The sequence below is a fragment of the Tursiops truncatus genome, chromosome 14 (assembly GCF_011762595.2).
Source record: "Tursiops truncatus isolate mTurTru1 chromosome 14, mTurTru1.mat.Y, whole genome shotgun sequence".
NCBI lineage: Eukaryota > Metazoa > Chordata > Mammalia > Artiodactyla > Delphinidae > Tursiops > Tursiops truncatus.
In genome coordinates, this window is record NC_047047.1 from 65,342,088 (window position 1) to 65,359,286 (window position 17,199).

Consider the following 17,199-nt stretch of genomic DNA (forward strand, 5'->3'; position numbering starts at 1 on the left):
CTTTGGGGAATTGGGATGACACATACTGGTACATTTTCATTAGTATCTGTGCCTCACAGATTTCCCCTCTCCAGTGCTGAGGATCACAATCTTTTTTATGACAGAAGCAAAGCAGCAACAGCAGAGAAGCAGTTTCAGCTGCACAGAGACCCGGTGAGCCGAGTGCCCTGTGGAGCTTGTACTTTAGCATGCCACATACTTAGTTGTTCTTTCTCGTCTGAGCAACCACCAATGGCACAGTTGTATGTTTGTCCCTGAGTGTTCTCTAGAGAGTCATTCTCAGCCTGGAGTTGGTCAGGCTCAGCTTATGGTAAAATCAAGACACATGGTTCACTCTGAGACGCAAAGATAGATCTGGGCCATGACACACCACCCAGAGTGACTTTAAGGAAGGCACCAATCCCATTTAGGGACTCCTGTACCTAACTGCCAATTATCAAAGTTTTTGATTTAGGTCAGTTAGATCTATAACAGAGTCTCAGTCGGACTCAGCCTGTGCAGCACAAACTAGCTCAGCTCAGAGTGTAAGCTCGTCAGCAGGCCACAGCACAGCTCAAAGGGCATACGGGCCAGCAGGCAGCAGCTCCAAATGCATACTTCCTAACAGGCAGCAGAGCTGGTTAGCAATCCAAAAATAAGAGCACAAACACCCCTAGGTGGTCGTGGTCATTGCCTAGACCATCATGCTTACGATGCCTGTTGTCTTGTGGTTGCCTTGGAGGTTGGGATCAGTCCCTCACCCCAAATTTGCTTGGATGTCGAGACTGATGATGGCACACATGCACCAAGAAAGCATGAAAAAAAGTTCATTTCTCATATATTGGGGCTTTCTGGAGAGAGCAGTTCATGCATCCAAGCCATTTTGAAATGGCTTGAGTGAAACAAGGGGATAGCGGCTTTGGTTTTTACTGTGGTTAGGAGGGCAGGGGCAGAGTGAGTATTCCCATGCATATCCAGGGTTTGTGTGGTTTGGAGTTCTCTGCTGATGCCCAAGGAGAGAGCACCAGGGCTTTCTTACCAGCTTGTCAAATGTGGGGCAAGGGGGCAAGAGGGAAAGAGATGGGGTGGAGCCTGTCAAATATAAAAAATGGAATCAGACTCTTTAATACGCTGATACAAAATGTTTTACAAAATTCTGATTTTGGCTTAAAAACTCAAATTGTATCATTAGCAACAAGTTTTGTCAGGTGTTTTCTAAGAGTGACAGTCTCACTTTGCTTTTGACAAAGTATCTGCTAAATACACAAGTCTGAATAATCATAGTTTGTTAGTCATTCTTTCAAGTAAAAGTGTTCCATGGAAAGAGTAGTTAATGCAGCCTGCAACTCAATCGCACAAGGGCTTTTACTCAGGACAGCCACAGAACTTGGGTATACAACAGAAGTGCTTTATGTTTACTTCCCATTTTCTTACACAGACTATTAAGAGACATTTACTTAGGTATCAAGATTTAATGAAATTAAGCCTGTTTACTGCTTCATTAAGGAAATTGGTAGAGAAAGTGCACTTTTCTCTTGACATGAGTGCATGGCTGTGAAGAGCATCATGTCATGACTACTGGTACAGTTGGTGGTGTGGCCTTGGTTCATGCTAAGATGCCAGCAGTCTTACCTAATGTTGCCTCTGTACCATCAGTGAAAATGTCAACTCAGTGAAAAGAGCAAGTAATGTCTTAGTATTATTATGAAAGTAGTTTTGAACTCATAGCTCCCCAAAGTATCCCAGGTACCACCTTGCCCCCTTACAGATGTTTGCATCTCACAGCTTGAAAACTGCTGGACAAGATCAAAATCAAGTGGCAAGGAAGTATACTTTTCCCTCCCTGAGGTCATAGTACGAGGTTGCTACTACAAGGGGGCTGAAGAATGGGACCAATAATTCAACGTACCAGGATGGGTGTCTTATCAATCTCAGCTTGTGTTTAACTGAACTCACTCTCTTAATTTGCATTTTGTTCCAGGTTCTGTTTAGAGGAATCAATAATAAACAATGAATAAGATGTTCCCAGATGAGTAGAGGTTGGACACACTGCAATAAATGATCATAAAGCACTTATAAATAGGTCCTTTGATAGAAGTACATACTTTGTGATAAGGTAGCACAGTAACTAAATCTTCACATTGGGTTCAGAAAAGATTTAACTAAGGATGTGATGTTTAGGCCAAGTCTTAAAGGATAGTAGAAGTAGTTCAGGTAGGGAAAGAAGGATAGGAGCTTTCGACTGAGGAAATGACATGTGTAATGACAAGAAGGTGACAGAGTGAAATCTGCTGACATTTCTTCAAAACCAGCTCCAACTCTGGGCTTCTATGACTGTCTCAGCGACCCCTTTGTTAATCACCGCAGATTACAACTTGAGGCTTATTCTCATCTCTGCCTTCTCCTCTTTATCTGTTCTTTCATTGGTTCATTCATTCATTTGTTCATTTACTCATTCATCAAAAGCATATAAGCACCTGTTAGATATTTTTACAGAGTTGCATCTTATCCAGGTTGGAGCTCAAAAGTCTGAAGTGGAGAAAGTAGGAAATTACTTGGAGTCCATAGTTAACTTCTGAAAATTCTTTAGATCACCCATCAAGAACAATATATATAATTTTATGAAGACACCAAGAGGGGGTTCATGTAAAAAAGGACCTTTACATATTAGACTTACAGAGCCCTTCTGTGAGATGCTTACACTATGAGAGGCACATGGTAGCTGAGTCTTAGTGAAGGAATCAGATTCATAGATTCTGGTTCATGCTCATTCCCTGAAACATGACCACTGAGAGGAGTAGCAGGCAGATGAACATGACGTTTTTCATTGTTCCTCCCTCTTTCTCATGCATGCACATACACACTCCCATAGTTGAATTTATATAGATAAATGCATGTACAATGAGACTGCCTGCCTTCTATTTTGTCTCTGGTTATGTTGGCACTTACCATTTCTTTTCTGCCACCTCTGTCACCACTCTGCTCAGAGCTGCTGGTTTGCTGTTATGGTCCTGGGTAGCTGGCCTCCTGCGTGCTTCCATCCATTCTCTGCATTAGAGTCAAAGCCTATATGATACCCTATTGCCAGCTGAACACTCAGCACAGACAAGTTTGTACCATGTAATTTTTAATCTCTCTGACTTCTTTTTTCTTTCTTTTTTTTTTTTTTGCGGTACGCGGGCCTCTCACTGTTGTGGCCTCTCCCGTTGCAGAGCACAGGCTCTGGACGCGCAGGCCCAGCGGCCATGGCTCACGGGCCCAGCCGCTCCGCGGCATGTGGGATCTTCCCGGACTGGGGCACGAACCTGTGTCCCCTGCATCGGCAGGCAGACTCTCAACCACTGCGCCACCAGGGAAGCCCTATCTGACTTCTTTATTCATTGAGAATGTGAGGTCTTTGAGGGTAAAGATCATCTCTTTTACTCTCTGTATCCTCAGACTCTCTACTTAGTGGGACCTTCATGAATTCTGGTCCTTTTTGATGATGGTAAAGGTTACATTGAAGTATACATTGTGCCCATTGCATGCAAGTTGATGCCACTTGGGGTTTTTTCCCTCCTATATCCACTCAGCTCCTCCCGCCCTCTGCCTTAAGGTAATCAATGAGCTGACAATGTTTACTCATTTGTGAGCTCTGCTTCTAGGAGACCTAAAGCTGTCAATCACTTATCTTTTGCAGGTCTGTTTTTCAAACCTGATTCTCTTAAAGTCCCTAAAGCAAATACAACCAGTTCTTAAGCATTTACAAGGTTGTTCTGCATAAGAGCAATCACCCTGCTGAGTGAGTTCTTCCTTTTGCCTGGAGGGGCTGTGTGTCTAATGGAGCACCACATACAACAGGGGGGCTCTTCCATGTGCCTCGTCCAGGTGTGTGAAAGAGCAGGGGACCCCCATCCATGCAACACTGCATAGAGTGGAAGTTTAATAAATGTTCCTTATTATTTGTGCCCAACTTCTTTCTAAGAAGAATTCAAGGTAGATTACAAAGAAAAATAAGTTAATCATAATAAATAAAAGAGGCAAAGAAAAAAATGTAAGCTGAAAAAATGTTAGTGCAGAAATGTACACTGTGATTCTATACACTTGTAAGGGCGTGTCATTTATTTGCGCCTTGCTTTCTTGCAAGACCCTACAGTTGGAACTATCATAGGGTCACAGTGTCCTGAGGTTAAAACAATACAGTCAATTGAGAAGCACAATTGCTATTATTGAATCCAGAGAGAAACATCTCTCAAGGATTTCCATAAAGAGAATCCCTATAGTAAACAATGTCCTTGACAAAGTTCTTACAGTAGATGCAGTAGTGGGTTTCTTAGGGCTATTTCTTATAATGTCCCCAAACATAGCCTTAGAAAGGGAGTAGGATATCTTGGAGAAAAGAGGCTTCCTTTGAGTCTGGGAGGGGAGAGGATAGTCCTGAACTAGACCAAGGCAGGGCTGGGCAGGGCTAGGCCAAGCAGGGCTCGCTGGGCAGGATTGAACTGGTTTGAGCAGGGCTTAGCTGGGCAAGGCAGATTGGGCAGAACCACACAGTACTGAGCGGAGCGAAGCGTGGCTGTGCTGTGCTGAACAGGTGCGGGCAAGGACACGCAGGCTGGGCAGAAGTCAGGAGGACTGGGCAGAACTGGGTAGGACTTCTAGGGCTGAGTGGACCAGGGCAGAGTAAGGCAAGGCTGGGCAGGACTGGACAAGACTGAGCAGGTCTGGGCAGAAGACAAAATATAGGAGGGCAGGATCTCAGACTCTGGGAGGAGTTGCTGAAAGAAGGAAAATGTCCTCTGTTCCCAGTAGTCCCTAGAAACTGCAACTGCAGAACTCATCCTCCCTGCAGCAGGGAGGCTGCTTGCCCTGTTTACACTATGGCTTGTGAACCCTGAGGTCTCCCCTGAGGATACTGCCTGGATTATCATGCTCTGAATGAATAGTATCATGGTTGGTGAAGACCATTTGGATCTAATATGTCCTCTTCCTGGAAGGCCCTTCTTCCCTGGAAAGTTCCTTGTCCTTCAAGACCCAATACAAATGGCACTTTGTCTGTGCCACATTCCTGATGCCTCAGCTCTATAATTTGCTGACCCTTACCTGCATCAACCTTGAAGCACCAATAATTTGTATCTGTGTCATTCTAGCGCTGGTTGAAATTCATCCTTTCCTTCCTGCTTGTTCATCATCATGAGTGAAAGTGATGTTACATGAATGATCTCTAATTTGGCACACCTAATATTAGTAACAAATGATTTGTAGTATGCTTCACAATTAATATGTCGGGACATCTCTATTTCAGGAAAGAAAGTGGGGCACGAGAGGATGGTCATGTCTCAGGTCTCAGGCAAGTCCCTGGGACAGCCACCAAGTGTGGGTTCTTGGCTTCATGCAGGAAGGAATTCAAGAGTGAGCCATAGTAAAGTGAAAGGTTTATTCAGGGAGATACGCACTCTGTAGACAGAGTGTGGGCCATCTCAGAAGGCAAGAGGTCCCAGCGGACCAGGTTGTCAGTTTTTATAGGGGTGGTTAATTTCATAGGCTAATGAGTGGGAGGATTATTCCAGCTATTTGGGGGAAGGGGCAGGGATTTCCAGGAATTGGGCCACCACCCACTTTTTGGCCTTTTATGATTGGCCTTGGAACTGTCATGGTGCCTGTGGGTGTGTCATTTAGCTTGCTGATGTATTACATGAGCTGTACTGAGGCTCAAGATCTAGCAGAAATCGACTCATCTGCCATCTTGGACCTAGTTGGTTCTAACCAGTTTATGTCATGTCCTTAATGGCTATGTCATTCTTTTATTTATTTATTTATTTTTAAATGTTTATTTATCTATTTGGCTGCGTTGGGCCTTAGTTACAGCATGTGGGATCTTTTTGTTGGGTGAGTGGGGCTTCTCTAGTTGCAGCGCATGGGCTTCTCTCTAGTTGTGGCACGTGGGCTCTAGAGTGTGGGGGCTCAGTAGTTGCGACATGCGGGCTTAGCTGTCCCATGGCATGTGAGGTCTTAGTTCCCCGACTAGGGATCGAAGCTGTGTTCCCTGCATTGGAAGGCAGATTCTTAACCACTGGACCACCAGGGAAGTCCCCATGCTTTTAAAGGTTGTGCCCTGCCTCCCTCCTGTCTCATCTTTACTGGGAACCACTTTCATGGACTAAGATAGATTTTACTGCAGGATGAGGAACTAGAGTTGGAAGGGTCATTAGGAGGTCTTATTAGGAAACAGGCCCAGGGAAGATAATTGACTTACTGGAAGTCCCCCAGAGAATTCAGGGGAGAACCTGAGCAAACTTCTTTTGACTCTTGGTCTGATGTTTTCCCCTTCAAGACTTTTCAAAAACATGTGACTTTATATCTCAGGGAGCTCGGGGTTAATGGCTCTGAAACCAAGATTCTCAAAATGTGGATCAGTAACTCTCAGGATTTGGGGATTTGTAGAAACCTTTCTGGAATGATACTTCCCACCCTGAACTTATGATCCCTTTCCCCCATAATCCTATAGCTTCTCCAGGGGCTTCTTCTCTTTTTAATGAGGAGCCCCTGAAGTTGAGTGAGAATCACAAATAAACACATCCAGATCAGCCTGGTGGAAAGAGGATGGACCCTAGAGTCAGACAGACCTGGGTTTGGATCCCAGATTCATAACTTGAGTGAATCACTTACCATCCCTGAGTCTCAGTTTTCTAATCTGTAAACTGGAGAGAAGAGTATCTCATAGGATTGTCATGAGGAATACGAGGTAATAAATGTGAAATGCTTAGCACAAAGTAGGTGCTCAATAGACATATTTTTGGCATTCTCCTTAAAAGAGTCCTCAGATGTAATTTAATAGAGTCTGTTCATGTCTGGGAGTCAGTTCAGAACAGCAGGCTGTTTAGGAGTACAGGCTCTGAAGTCAGACTCCATCCCTAGTTCAGAGCTTTGCGTCACGTAATTACAGGCTATGCCAAGTTGCATAGGTGAGCCTCAGTTTTCTCATTGCCCCTGCTTTATAGAATCATTTTGAAGATTAAATGAAATACTGCGTGCACATGGTTTAGCTGTGCAATGCTTAGTATCCATCAATGCCAGCCATTACCGGCAGTATTATTACCTTATTAAAACACTTTAGACAGATGACAATGAAAATCTTCCAAAGGCTGGGGCTCCCTGCAGCAGACAGCAACTCCTCCAGCTCTACCAACAGGCCTGCTGAACCCTGCAGACACCTCCTGTCTCTGGGCTTGATCCTCTAGCCATTATGAAAATGCAGGGAGCCTCGTGGCAGGTGCCTCTCCCTCCCTATACGTGGTGAGCCTCACTTGTGTAAAGCCTTAGAAGCACATCTGAAAACTATGTACCAAGTGCAGGGGCCCTCTCCTGCCCCCCTCTCCCAACTCAGGGCTTCCCTGATCCCCAGCCTCCTCTACTCTCCCAGGGCTGCTGTTGTAGCTCTGGATCCAGGACGACTTCTTAATCCACTGCCCCTCTCCCCACTGCTTGGCTGTCCCTCATTAGCAGTGCAGATTTTCCCAGCCAGGACCTGCCTAATCCAGGGTTTGAAGCTTTACCCAGGTAAACATGTAATGAGCGCAGAACACAGTGGACTCCATCCTGAGGAGGTCAGGAGGATGGGGAAGCAGACCCCTGGGGCCGGGAACAGGAGCTGGAGGAACAGCTGCTGCTTGCATCTGCACTTGCTGCGCCCTACCTCCCCTCCTCTCAGTCTTAGCTGCCCCGGCAGGCTCCGTGGGGGCGTGCACTGGGCTGGCTTCCAGCACCTCAGAGCTGTGGCTCTCATCAGATCAGGTCATGTAACTCTGCCCCCCCACCCATGGCTGAGGCAGGGACACTCGGGGAGACCAGATCCATGATGTAACTGGGCAGCCACTGGCAAGCTGGACTGACAGGGCAGGAAGGGCCCCTCCAGGAGCAGCCTCCTTAGTCATCCCTGGGGGAGGGTCAGGGCAACAACAATGCACTTTCTCTCCCCACAAGGTCCTGTGCCTGGCTGGACCCCTGGGGACTTGCACTGACTCCGAAGGATGATGAGGTCCCAAGACATAGACCTTGAAAGAGGGCGTCTCCAGGGGTCTGTGAGACACAGTGAAATGAAACCACTGCTTTGGAAACTATTTTCATATATGTTATATATGTATCATGTCGAGTTCCATAGTTTGCCTGTGAGGTGGTCAGGGCACATTTATATCCCCAGTTTATAGATGGGGGAACTGAGGCCTAGACAAGATGAGTAAAGGGCCTGATGTTGCTAAGTGAATCAGGCAGGGCCAAGACTAGAATCAGAATTTAGGTCTTCTGACTGTAGTCCATACTCTTCCTAAGGGAGTCAGCTGCTCCAGGCAACTTCACCAGAGGTCTCATCTGCTCCTAGGGAAGGTACTCAGAGAGACCCTAAAAGGTGGCTAGGCCAGGATGTCAGCGTCTGATATAATATGAGTGCTGGGAAGGCTAGTAGGGGAACGAAAAGAGCTCTGATCCCCACTCAGCCAGGCAGCTTGGGTAATCAGTTACTCCACAGAGCCTGTTTCATCTTCTGAAGAATTGGTACAAAAAGAACTGTTTTCCAGATATCCTGGGAGTCTTGTGAGACTAAAATTAAATGAGATGAATGTGAAAGTGTTTTGTAAATTGTAAACAGTCATAAAAATGTATATCATAGTTAATGCAGAGTCAAGGAACCAGGTTGGCAGAACTTACAGAGGAAAACCAACAAGGTAAGAAGAAAGGAGAATGTTAAAATAGGGCTGGTTTTCTTTTCTTGTCGCCTTCCATCTTCTACCTTTAGGCTGTCTACTCTTTAAGGGAGGTACTGACATATTTTATTTGATACAGAAATTCCAAGACCAGCTTTAAGATGAAAATGACTTTATGAGATAAAACGCCAACATATATTCATAACTTTCCTTGAACTTCAGATTTTAAGCATGTTATTATATTGATAATTTTAATACCACTCTCTCTACTCCCAAGAATACAAATTACGTATTTATCTGTTTGACACTATGCATTAAAATAAAAACAATTCAATGTGGAAGTGCTAATATAATTTGCACACAGATACCACTTAAAAATCATGTCTTAAAAATGTCACACTTACCTTGAACAAGTTTTAGTGGGGATACATTACAAAGCAGAGGGAATAAATGCATCATATCAAAAGTTGTAAAATATAGAATCCTTAATCAACTGCAAGTGCAAGTTTAGACTCCAATAAAGGAAAGTAATTATGTGGGTGAATACTTATTTTATTTTATTTTTTGACATCTTTCTTGGAGTATAATTGCTTTACAATGGTGTGTTAGTTTCTGCTGTATCACAAAGTGAATCAGCTATACATATACATATATCCCCATATCCCCTCCCTCTTGTGTCTCCCTCCCACTCTCCCTATCCTACCACTCTAGGTGGTCACAAAGCACCGAGCTGATCTCCCTATGCTATGTAGCTGCTTCCCACTAGCTAGCTGTTTTACATTTGGCAGTGTATGTTTGTCAGTGCTACTCTCTCACTTCATCCCAGTTTACCCTCCCCGCCCGCCATGTCCTAAAGTCCATTCTCTACATCTGCGTCTTTATGCCTGTCCTGCCCCTAGGTTCTTCAGAACCTTTCTTTTTTTGTTTTTAGATTCCATACATATGTGTTAGCATATGGTATTTGTTTTTCTCTTTCTGACTTACTTCACTCTGTATGACAGACTCTAGGTCCATCCACCTCACTACAAATAGTTCAATTTTGTTTCTCTTCATGGCCGAGTAGTATTCCATTGTATATATGTGCCACATCTTCTTTATCCATTCATCTGTCAGTGGGCACTTAGGTTGCTTCCGTGTCCTGGCTATTGTAAATAGTGCTGCAATGAACATTGTGGTACATGACTCTTTTTGAATTATGGTTTTCTTAGGGTATATGACCAGTAGTGGGATTGCTGGGTCGTAGGGTAGTTCTATTTTTAGTTTTGTAAGGAACCTCCATGCTGTTCTCCATAGTGGCTGTGTCAATTTACGTTCCCACCAACAGTGCAAGAGGGTTCCCTTTTCTCCACACCCTTTCCAGCATTTATTGTTTGTAGACTTTCTGATGATGCCCATTCTGACTGGTGTCAGGTGATACCTCATTGTAGTTTTGATTTGCATTTCTCTAACGATTAGTGATGTTGAGCATCCTTTCAGGTCTTTGTTGGCAATCTGTGTGTCTTCTTTGGAGAAATGTCTGTTTAGGTCTTCTGCCCATTGTTGAATTGGGTTGTTTGTTTTTTTTAATTTTGAACTGCATGAGCTGCTTGTATATTTTGGAGATTAATCCTTTGTCAGTTGCTTCGTTGGCAAATATTTTCTCCCATTCTGAGGTTGGCTTTTTATCTTGTTTATGGTTTCCTTTGCTGTGCAAAAGCCTGTAAGTTTAATTAGGTCCCATTTGTTTATTTTTGTTTTTATTTCCCTTCCTCTAGGAGGTGTGTCAAAAAGGATCTTGCTGTGATTTATGCCATAGAGTGTTCTGCCTATGTTTTCCTCTAAGAGTTTTAGTTTGGCCTTACATTTAGGTCTTTAATCCATTTTGAGTTTATTTTTGTGTATGGTGTTAAGGAGTGTTCTAATTTCATTGTTTTACACGTAGCTGTCCAGTTTTCCCAGCATCACTTATTGAAGAGGCTGTCTTCTCTCCATTGTATATTCTTGCCTCCTTTAACAAAGATAAGGTGATCATAGGTGTGTGGGTTTATCTCTGGGCTTTCTATCCTGTTCCATTGATCTATATTTCTGTGTTTGTGCCAGTACCATACTGTCTTGATTACTGTAGTTTTGTAGTATAGTCTGAAGTCAGGGAACCTGATTCCTCTAGATCCATTTTTCTTCACAAGATTGCTTTGGTTATTCGGGGTCTTTTGTGTTTCCATATAAATTGCACAGTTTTTTGTTCTAGTTCTGTGAAAAATGCAATTGGTAGTTTGACAGGGATTTCATTGAATCTGTAGATGGCTTTGGGTAGTATAGTCATTTTCGCAATGTTGATTCTTCCAATCCAAGAACATGGTATATCTCTCCATCTGTTTGTATCATCTTTAATTTCTTTCATCAGTGTCTTATACTTTTCTGCATACAGGTCTTTTGTCTCCTTAGGTAGGTTTATTCCTAGGCATTTTATTCTTTTTGTGGCAGTGGTAAATGGGAGTGTTTCCTTAATTTCTCTTTCAGATTTTTCATCATTAGTGTGTAGGAATGCAAGAGATTTCTGTGCATTAATTTTGTATCTTGCTGCTTTACCAAATTCATTGATTAGTACTAGTAGTTTTCTGGTAGCATCTTTAGGATTCTCTATGTATAGTATCATGTCATCTGCAAACAGTGACAGTTTTACTTCTTCTTTTCCAATTTGGATACCTTTTTTTTTTTTCTCTGATTACTGTGGCTAAAACTTCCAAAACTATGCTGAATAATAGTGGTGATGGTGGGCAATCTTGTCTTGTTTCTGATCTTAGTGGAAATGATTTCAGTTTTTCACCATTGAGAATGAGGTTGGCTGTGGGTTTGTCATATATGGCCTTTATTATGTTGAGATAAGTTCCCTCTATGCCTACTTTCTGGAGGGTTTTTATGATAAATGGGTGTTGAATTTTGTCAAAAGCTTTTTCTGCATCTATTAAGATGATCATATGGTTTTTCTCCTTCAGTTTGTTAATATGGTGTATCACATTGACCGATCTGCGTATATTGAAGAATCCTTGCATTCCTGGGATAAACCCCACTTGATCATGGTGTATGATCCTTTTAATGTGCTGTTGGATTCTGTTTGCTAGTATTTTGTTGAAGACTTTTGCATTTATATTCATCAGTGATACTGGCCTGTAGTTTTCTTTCTTTGTGACATCTTTGTCTGGGTTTGGTATCAGGGTGATGGTGGCCTGGTAGAATGAGTTTGGGAGTGTTCTTCCTTCTGCTGTATTTGGAAGAGTTTGAGAAGGATTGGTGTTAGCTGTTCTTTAAATGTTTGATAGAATTTGCCTGTGAAGCCATCTGGTCCTTGGCTTTTGTTTGTTGGAAGATTTTTTTTTTTTCGGTACACGGGCCTCTCACTGTTGTGGCCTCCTCTCCCATTGCGGAGCACAGCTTCCAGACGCACAGGGTCAGCGGCTATGGCTCACGGGCCCAGTAGCTCCGTGGCATGTGGGATCCTCCCGGACCGGGGCATGAACCCGTATCCCCTGCATCGGCAGGCGGACTCTCAACCACTGCGTCACCAGGGAAGCCCCTGTTGGAAGATTTTTAATCACAGTCGCAACTTCGGTGCTTCTGATTGGTCTGTTTATGTTTTCTATTTCTTCCTGGTTCAGTCTCAGAACATTGTGCTTTTCTAAGAATTTCTCCATTTCTTCCAGGTTGTCCATTTTATTGGCATATAGTTGCTTGTAGTAATCTCTCATGATCCTTTGTATTTCTGCAGTGTCAGTTGTTACTTCTCCTTTACATTTCTAATTCTATTGATTTGAGTCTTTTCCCTTTTTTCTTCATGATTCTGGCTAATACTTTGTCAGTTTGTTTATCTTCTCACAGAACCAGCTTTTAGTTTTATTGATCTTTGCTATTGTTTCCTTCATTTCTTTTTCATTTATTTCTGATCTGATCTTTATGATTTCTTTCCTCTGCCAACTCTGGGGTTTTTTTGTTCTTCTTTCTCTAATTGCTTTAGGTGTAATTTAGGTTCTTTATTTGAGAGTTTTCTTGTTTCTTGAGGTAGTATTGTATTGCTATAAACTTCCCTCAAAGAACTGCTTCTGCTGCATCCCATAGCTTTTGGGTCATTGTGTTTTCATTGTCTTTTGTTTCTAGTTATTTTTTGATTTCCCCTTTGATTTCTTCAGTGATCTCTTGGTTATTTAGTAGTGTATTGTTTAGCCTCCATGTGTTTGTATTTTTTACAGTTTTTTCCCTGTAGTTGATTTCTACTCTTATAGTGTTGTGGTTGGAAAAGATACTTGATATGATTTCAATTTTCTTAAATTTACCGGGGCTTGGGCTTCCCTGGTGGCGCAGTGCTTGCGAGTCTGCCTGCCGATGCAGGGAACGCGGTTCGTGCCCCGGTCCGGGAAGATCCCACATCTCGCGGAGCGGCTGGGCCTGTGATCCATGGCCGCTGAGCCTGCACGTCTGGAGCCTGTGCTCTGCAACGGGAGAGGCCACAACAGTGAGAGGCCCGTGTACCGCAAAAACAAAAAACAAAAAAACAAACAAAAAAAAGAGTTTTAAAAAGACAAACCTTTAGCTATACTGACATAGAAAAAGAGAGAAAACACAAATTGCCCAATATTAGGAATGAAAAAGGGACATCGCTATATGTAATGAATGTAATTATAAGAGAATATTATAAATCACTTTATGCTAACAAATTCAATAATTTCTATAAAATGAGCAAATTCCGAGACAGACACAAAAATATCAAAACTGACTCAAGAATAAATAGAAAATTTGAATAGGCATACAATGAGTAAAAAATTCTGATTAGTATCATCCCACAAAGAAAAGCCCAGGCCTAGTTGAATGAATTCACATATATGAATCAAATATATGCCAATCTTACACAAACATTTTCAGAAAATAGACAAAAGAGCTCTTCTCAGCTCATTCTTTGGGGCCAGTATTATCTTGACACCAAAGCCAGACAATGATATCACAAGGAAAGAAAACTACAGAGCATTAGTCTTCATGAAAATAAATGCAAAAATTCTTAAACTAAATCCAGCAACATAGAAAGGATTATGCTCAGTGACCACATGGGATTTATTTCAGGAATCCAAATGGATCAGAGACTTGAATATGAAAAACAAAACCACACAAGTGCTAGAATAAAACATGGGCAAAATCTGCTGTGACTTGTGTATATTCTTATTAATTCTGCTTTGAACTTTGACTGTAAAATCCAGATTTAATAACAGAAAAGATAAATTTGACTACATCGAAATTAGAAGAAACTTTTCAATGATAAAAAATTCATGCAACTTGACTCATAATAAGAGAAATTAAAATTAAGATTATACTGAGATACCATTTTTTATCCTTCGGAATTAGGACTGGAAAACAGGAACTCTCATTCATTGCTGGTAGGAATGTGAAATGGTACAACTCCTATAGAGGGAATTTGGTAATATATAACAAAATTACATATATATTTACCTTTGATCCAGATATCCCTTGAAATATACCTCTGACAATAAAGAATACATATCTTCTGGGGTATTCATTACGCCTCCCTTTACTTCCTATTCCCTCACCTCTCAATTTCTGTGAGCTGAATCATACATTGCTAAAGTTGAGAGTATCTACATGATGTTTTGGAATTATAATTAAGTTTTCTTTGCCTTAACTCTAAGTTGATTCCAAAAGTGGAAGCCAACACAAAGCTTTGAGGTTATTTATGAGGAGGTGCTGACTGTTCATTGCAGAGCCAAGTACAATACTATGCTCCAGTTACCAATCTTTCTCTGTAGTTGCAATATCTTTCCTCTTGTACATCTTAAGGGGAAAATCCTCAGATGGATTTCTTTATTACATTCCACCACTTGCTCCAAATCATGTCGTATTTAAGCTGATTTCATATTTGGATTTTGCCTTTCTTGTGCTTGCCCCTCCTCAACCCCTATCCTAAAGTTATGAATTGTACATTTTTCTTGTTAAGAGAAGACTTTTCTCCCTATTCCTTTTACCACTCAGTCTGTCTGTTGTTCAAAATCCAGTTCATTTCTTCTTTAAGTACAGTGATCTCCTATTCTTTGTCAAGCCAGCTGCTTCATATTTGGACCATAATTTTCCTGAGAGCTTTTCATTTTTCTTGGAGTATCTTTTTTATCTTTCTTTGTATATCTAACACTTAATACACAGCAAATGTGCCCCCCCTCAAATGTTTGTTAAATGGATTCATGCATCCATGTGCTGAGGGGAATACATAGTAGCTAGAAGGAAATTCCCATATATATTTATTAAAATCTTTCTTTCCACTGCTCTCTCCTTTTCTTGTCCTTCCATCTTTTCATTCACTGATTCAGCAAACATTTGGTGAATAACTCTTCTTAAGGGGTTCTAAATCAAATAGGAAAAGGGAGTTATAAAGTAATAATTACAATACAATAAATGTTGTGTTCTGATAGTTTTCTGAATGTAAAACTGACATATAAACAAGTAAGTCTTCACCAAAGGGGATTAAGCTCCTACTACATGTCTGCCCTCTGCATAGATTAACTCAGTTGATTCTCACAGTAGGGTTTTCATGTCTGTGTAATACATCTTTTGTTCATCTTATAGGTGAGAAACAGGCTCAGGGAGATTTGGGCTGTGCCTGGGTTCCACAACCAGCAAGTGACTGAGACATTGCTTCATCCAGTTCTTCTGACTTTAAACTCTTCTGCTCTCTCAAGTGTCGGGTGCCGGCCACAGGTAACTTTTACGTCTCCCAGAACTTAACCCTGCTCAGACATAAGACTGGCAGACAGAAAACACAGAGTTGGATTTAAGAAGATTGTTCTGACTATAACTAATACCCTGGGGGCCTTTAGGGGAAAACAAGCCCAGTGTTTATTGGCCTCACACAACTCTTTTAGTCTCAGCACCTAGCTTCTGTTCTAAGGAGTCCTGGTTTCCCCATCTTGCAGCTGGTCCTCAAACCCACATGGCCAGGCCCCAGCTGCTGGGCCCAAAGGGAGGTGCAAACACAAGCTCCAACCTGCAGCTTCCCTCACTGCTCTGGACATGGGCTTTGCATCAGCTCTGCCTGCAGGGCTTTGTTTAATTATTGTAAACCTGCTGACTTTGTGCTTTGCGGGGTTTCTGTTTGTTTGTTTGTTTTTTAAGTACTGGATACTTAAGTTTAGTAAGGGATCTGGAGGAAGGAGTACAGCATTTATCCATCATTGGCCATGTCATTACCAAAAGCAGTTGGTAATTTCCAGGCCAAGATTGTGCTGGAGCCAGCAGTCAGGAGCTCAGCTTGGAGTCCAGGGGTGCTGGGAGCCCTGAGGGACTGCAGAGCCACCTGTTGTACATCGGCAGGCATCCAGACATCCAGGCATAAGGCAGGGGCCTAGTAATGGTGGGGAGGGAGACACAGGCCCCAAGAGCCAGTCTAAGGGGCCCTGCAGAAATGCCAGCTTTGGAAAGTGTGGCAGAGGGAGAGGACACAAACACGGTACATTGCCCTTGAACACCATGTGCTTTTCTTGCTGTGCCATCGAGCACCTCTCGAGGGGGGATGCCGCTGGGAGGGCACAACTGCCCATGCTCTTCCTGACAATTTGCCCTCAGGGTTCATGTAACCCTTTTGAGCATATTCAACCCCCAACTTCACCTCTTATAAAAGCTCCCAGTGAATAATGGGTCAGTATATCTCAGGTTGGAAAAGAGAAGATCACACTGCTCCAGAGAGGGCAGAAATGTATGTAGAGGTAAGGAGCATGGACTTGAAAATCAGAATAAGCACTTTTCCAGTGTCACCTGAGTCACTTCTTATCTTCCTAAACTGGGCAAGGAACTTAGTTTCTCTAAGCCCATAAGATCTATACAGTGGGGCAAATGCTACCTACCCAGTAGTTCGGTGTAAAGAATTAATGAGATAACATTTAAAAGGCATAAGATACAGTGCAAACGCTTGCTGAGTCATGGCTGAGTAAAGGACTCTTAGTCTTACCCCGTGAATAGGCTCAAGGGATTCCTCCATGTTCAGTGGACTCTAGACTGAGGATCCATGCATGTTAGATCCTCTACATGAACCCACACCTTCTTTCTCTTTCTGGGTTTGGCTGATCCTAAAGTACTCAGATTAAGTGTTTTTCTTTGCCTGGAAGTTTCCCTGACCCCCACCAGGCAGTAAACTCCAGGAAGGCAGGGAGTGTATTTTCTTTTTATATTCCAGCATCACTTATAGTGTGTGGTGTAGAAAGATCCAATATGAGCAGAACTGAATTCAGGGTCCAAGTTTGTCAGGCCAGAGTCAGGTGCCTGCTGTGGAGGAGGTAGGGTCAATAGCGTGGCCTGTGCCTTTAACAGAACAGGATCCAAAGCAGAGCAAACTCTTATTCCTGCGTGCCTTGTCTGAGCTGGGAATACCTGTGGGCACTTTAGGCAGATGTAAGCCATTAAAGGGAGAAGAAAAAAATGAAAGGAGAGAAAAATAAGAGGAGAAACAGGAAAAGGAAATATAGACTTGTAATGGGTCCATTATAGATCTTTTCTGATTGCACAAAAAAATCATTGC

At 42.5% G+C, this 17,199-nt stretch overlaps 1 protein-coding gene across 1 annotated transcript in view; it reads left to right on the forward strand.

Annotated features, from left to right (window-relative positions):
- Positions 1-17,199, forward strand: part of LOC109551098 (ALK tyrosine kinase receptor-like) — a 696,955-nt gene that overhangs the window by 36,950 nt on the left and 642,806 nt on the right. Inside the window, exon 2 of the mRNA XM_019942470.2 lies at positions 15,255-15,386. The gene's annotated coding sequence lies outside the window, so the exon portion shown is untranslated. The remainder of the gene's footprint in view (positions 1-15,254; positions 15,387-17,199) is intronic.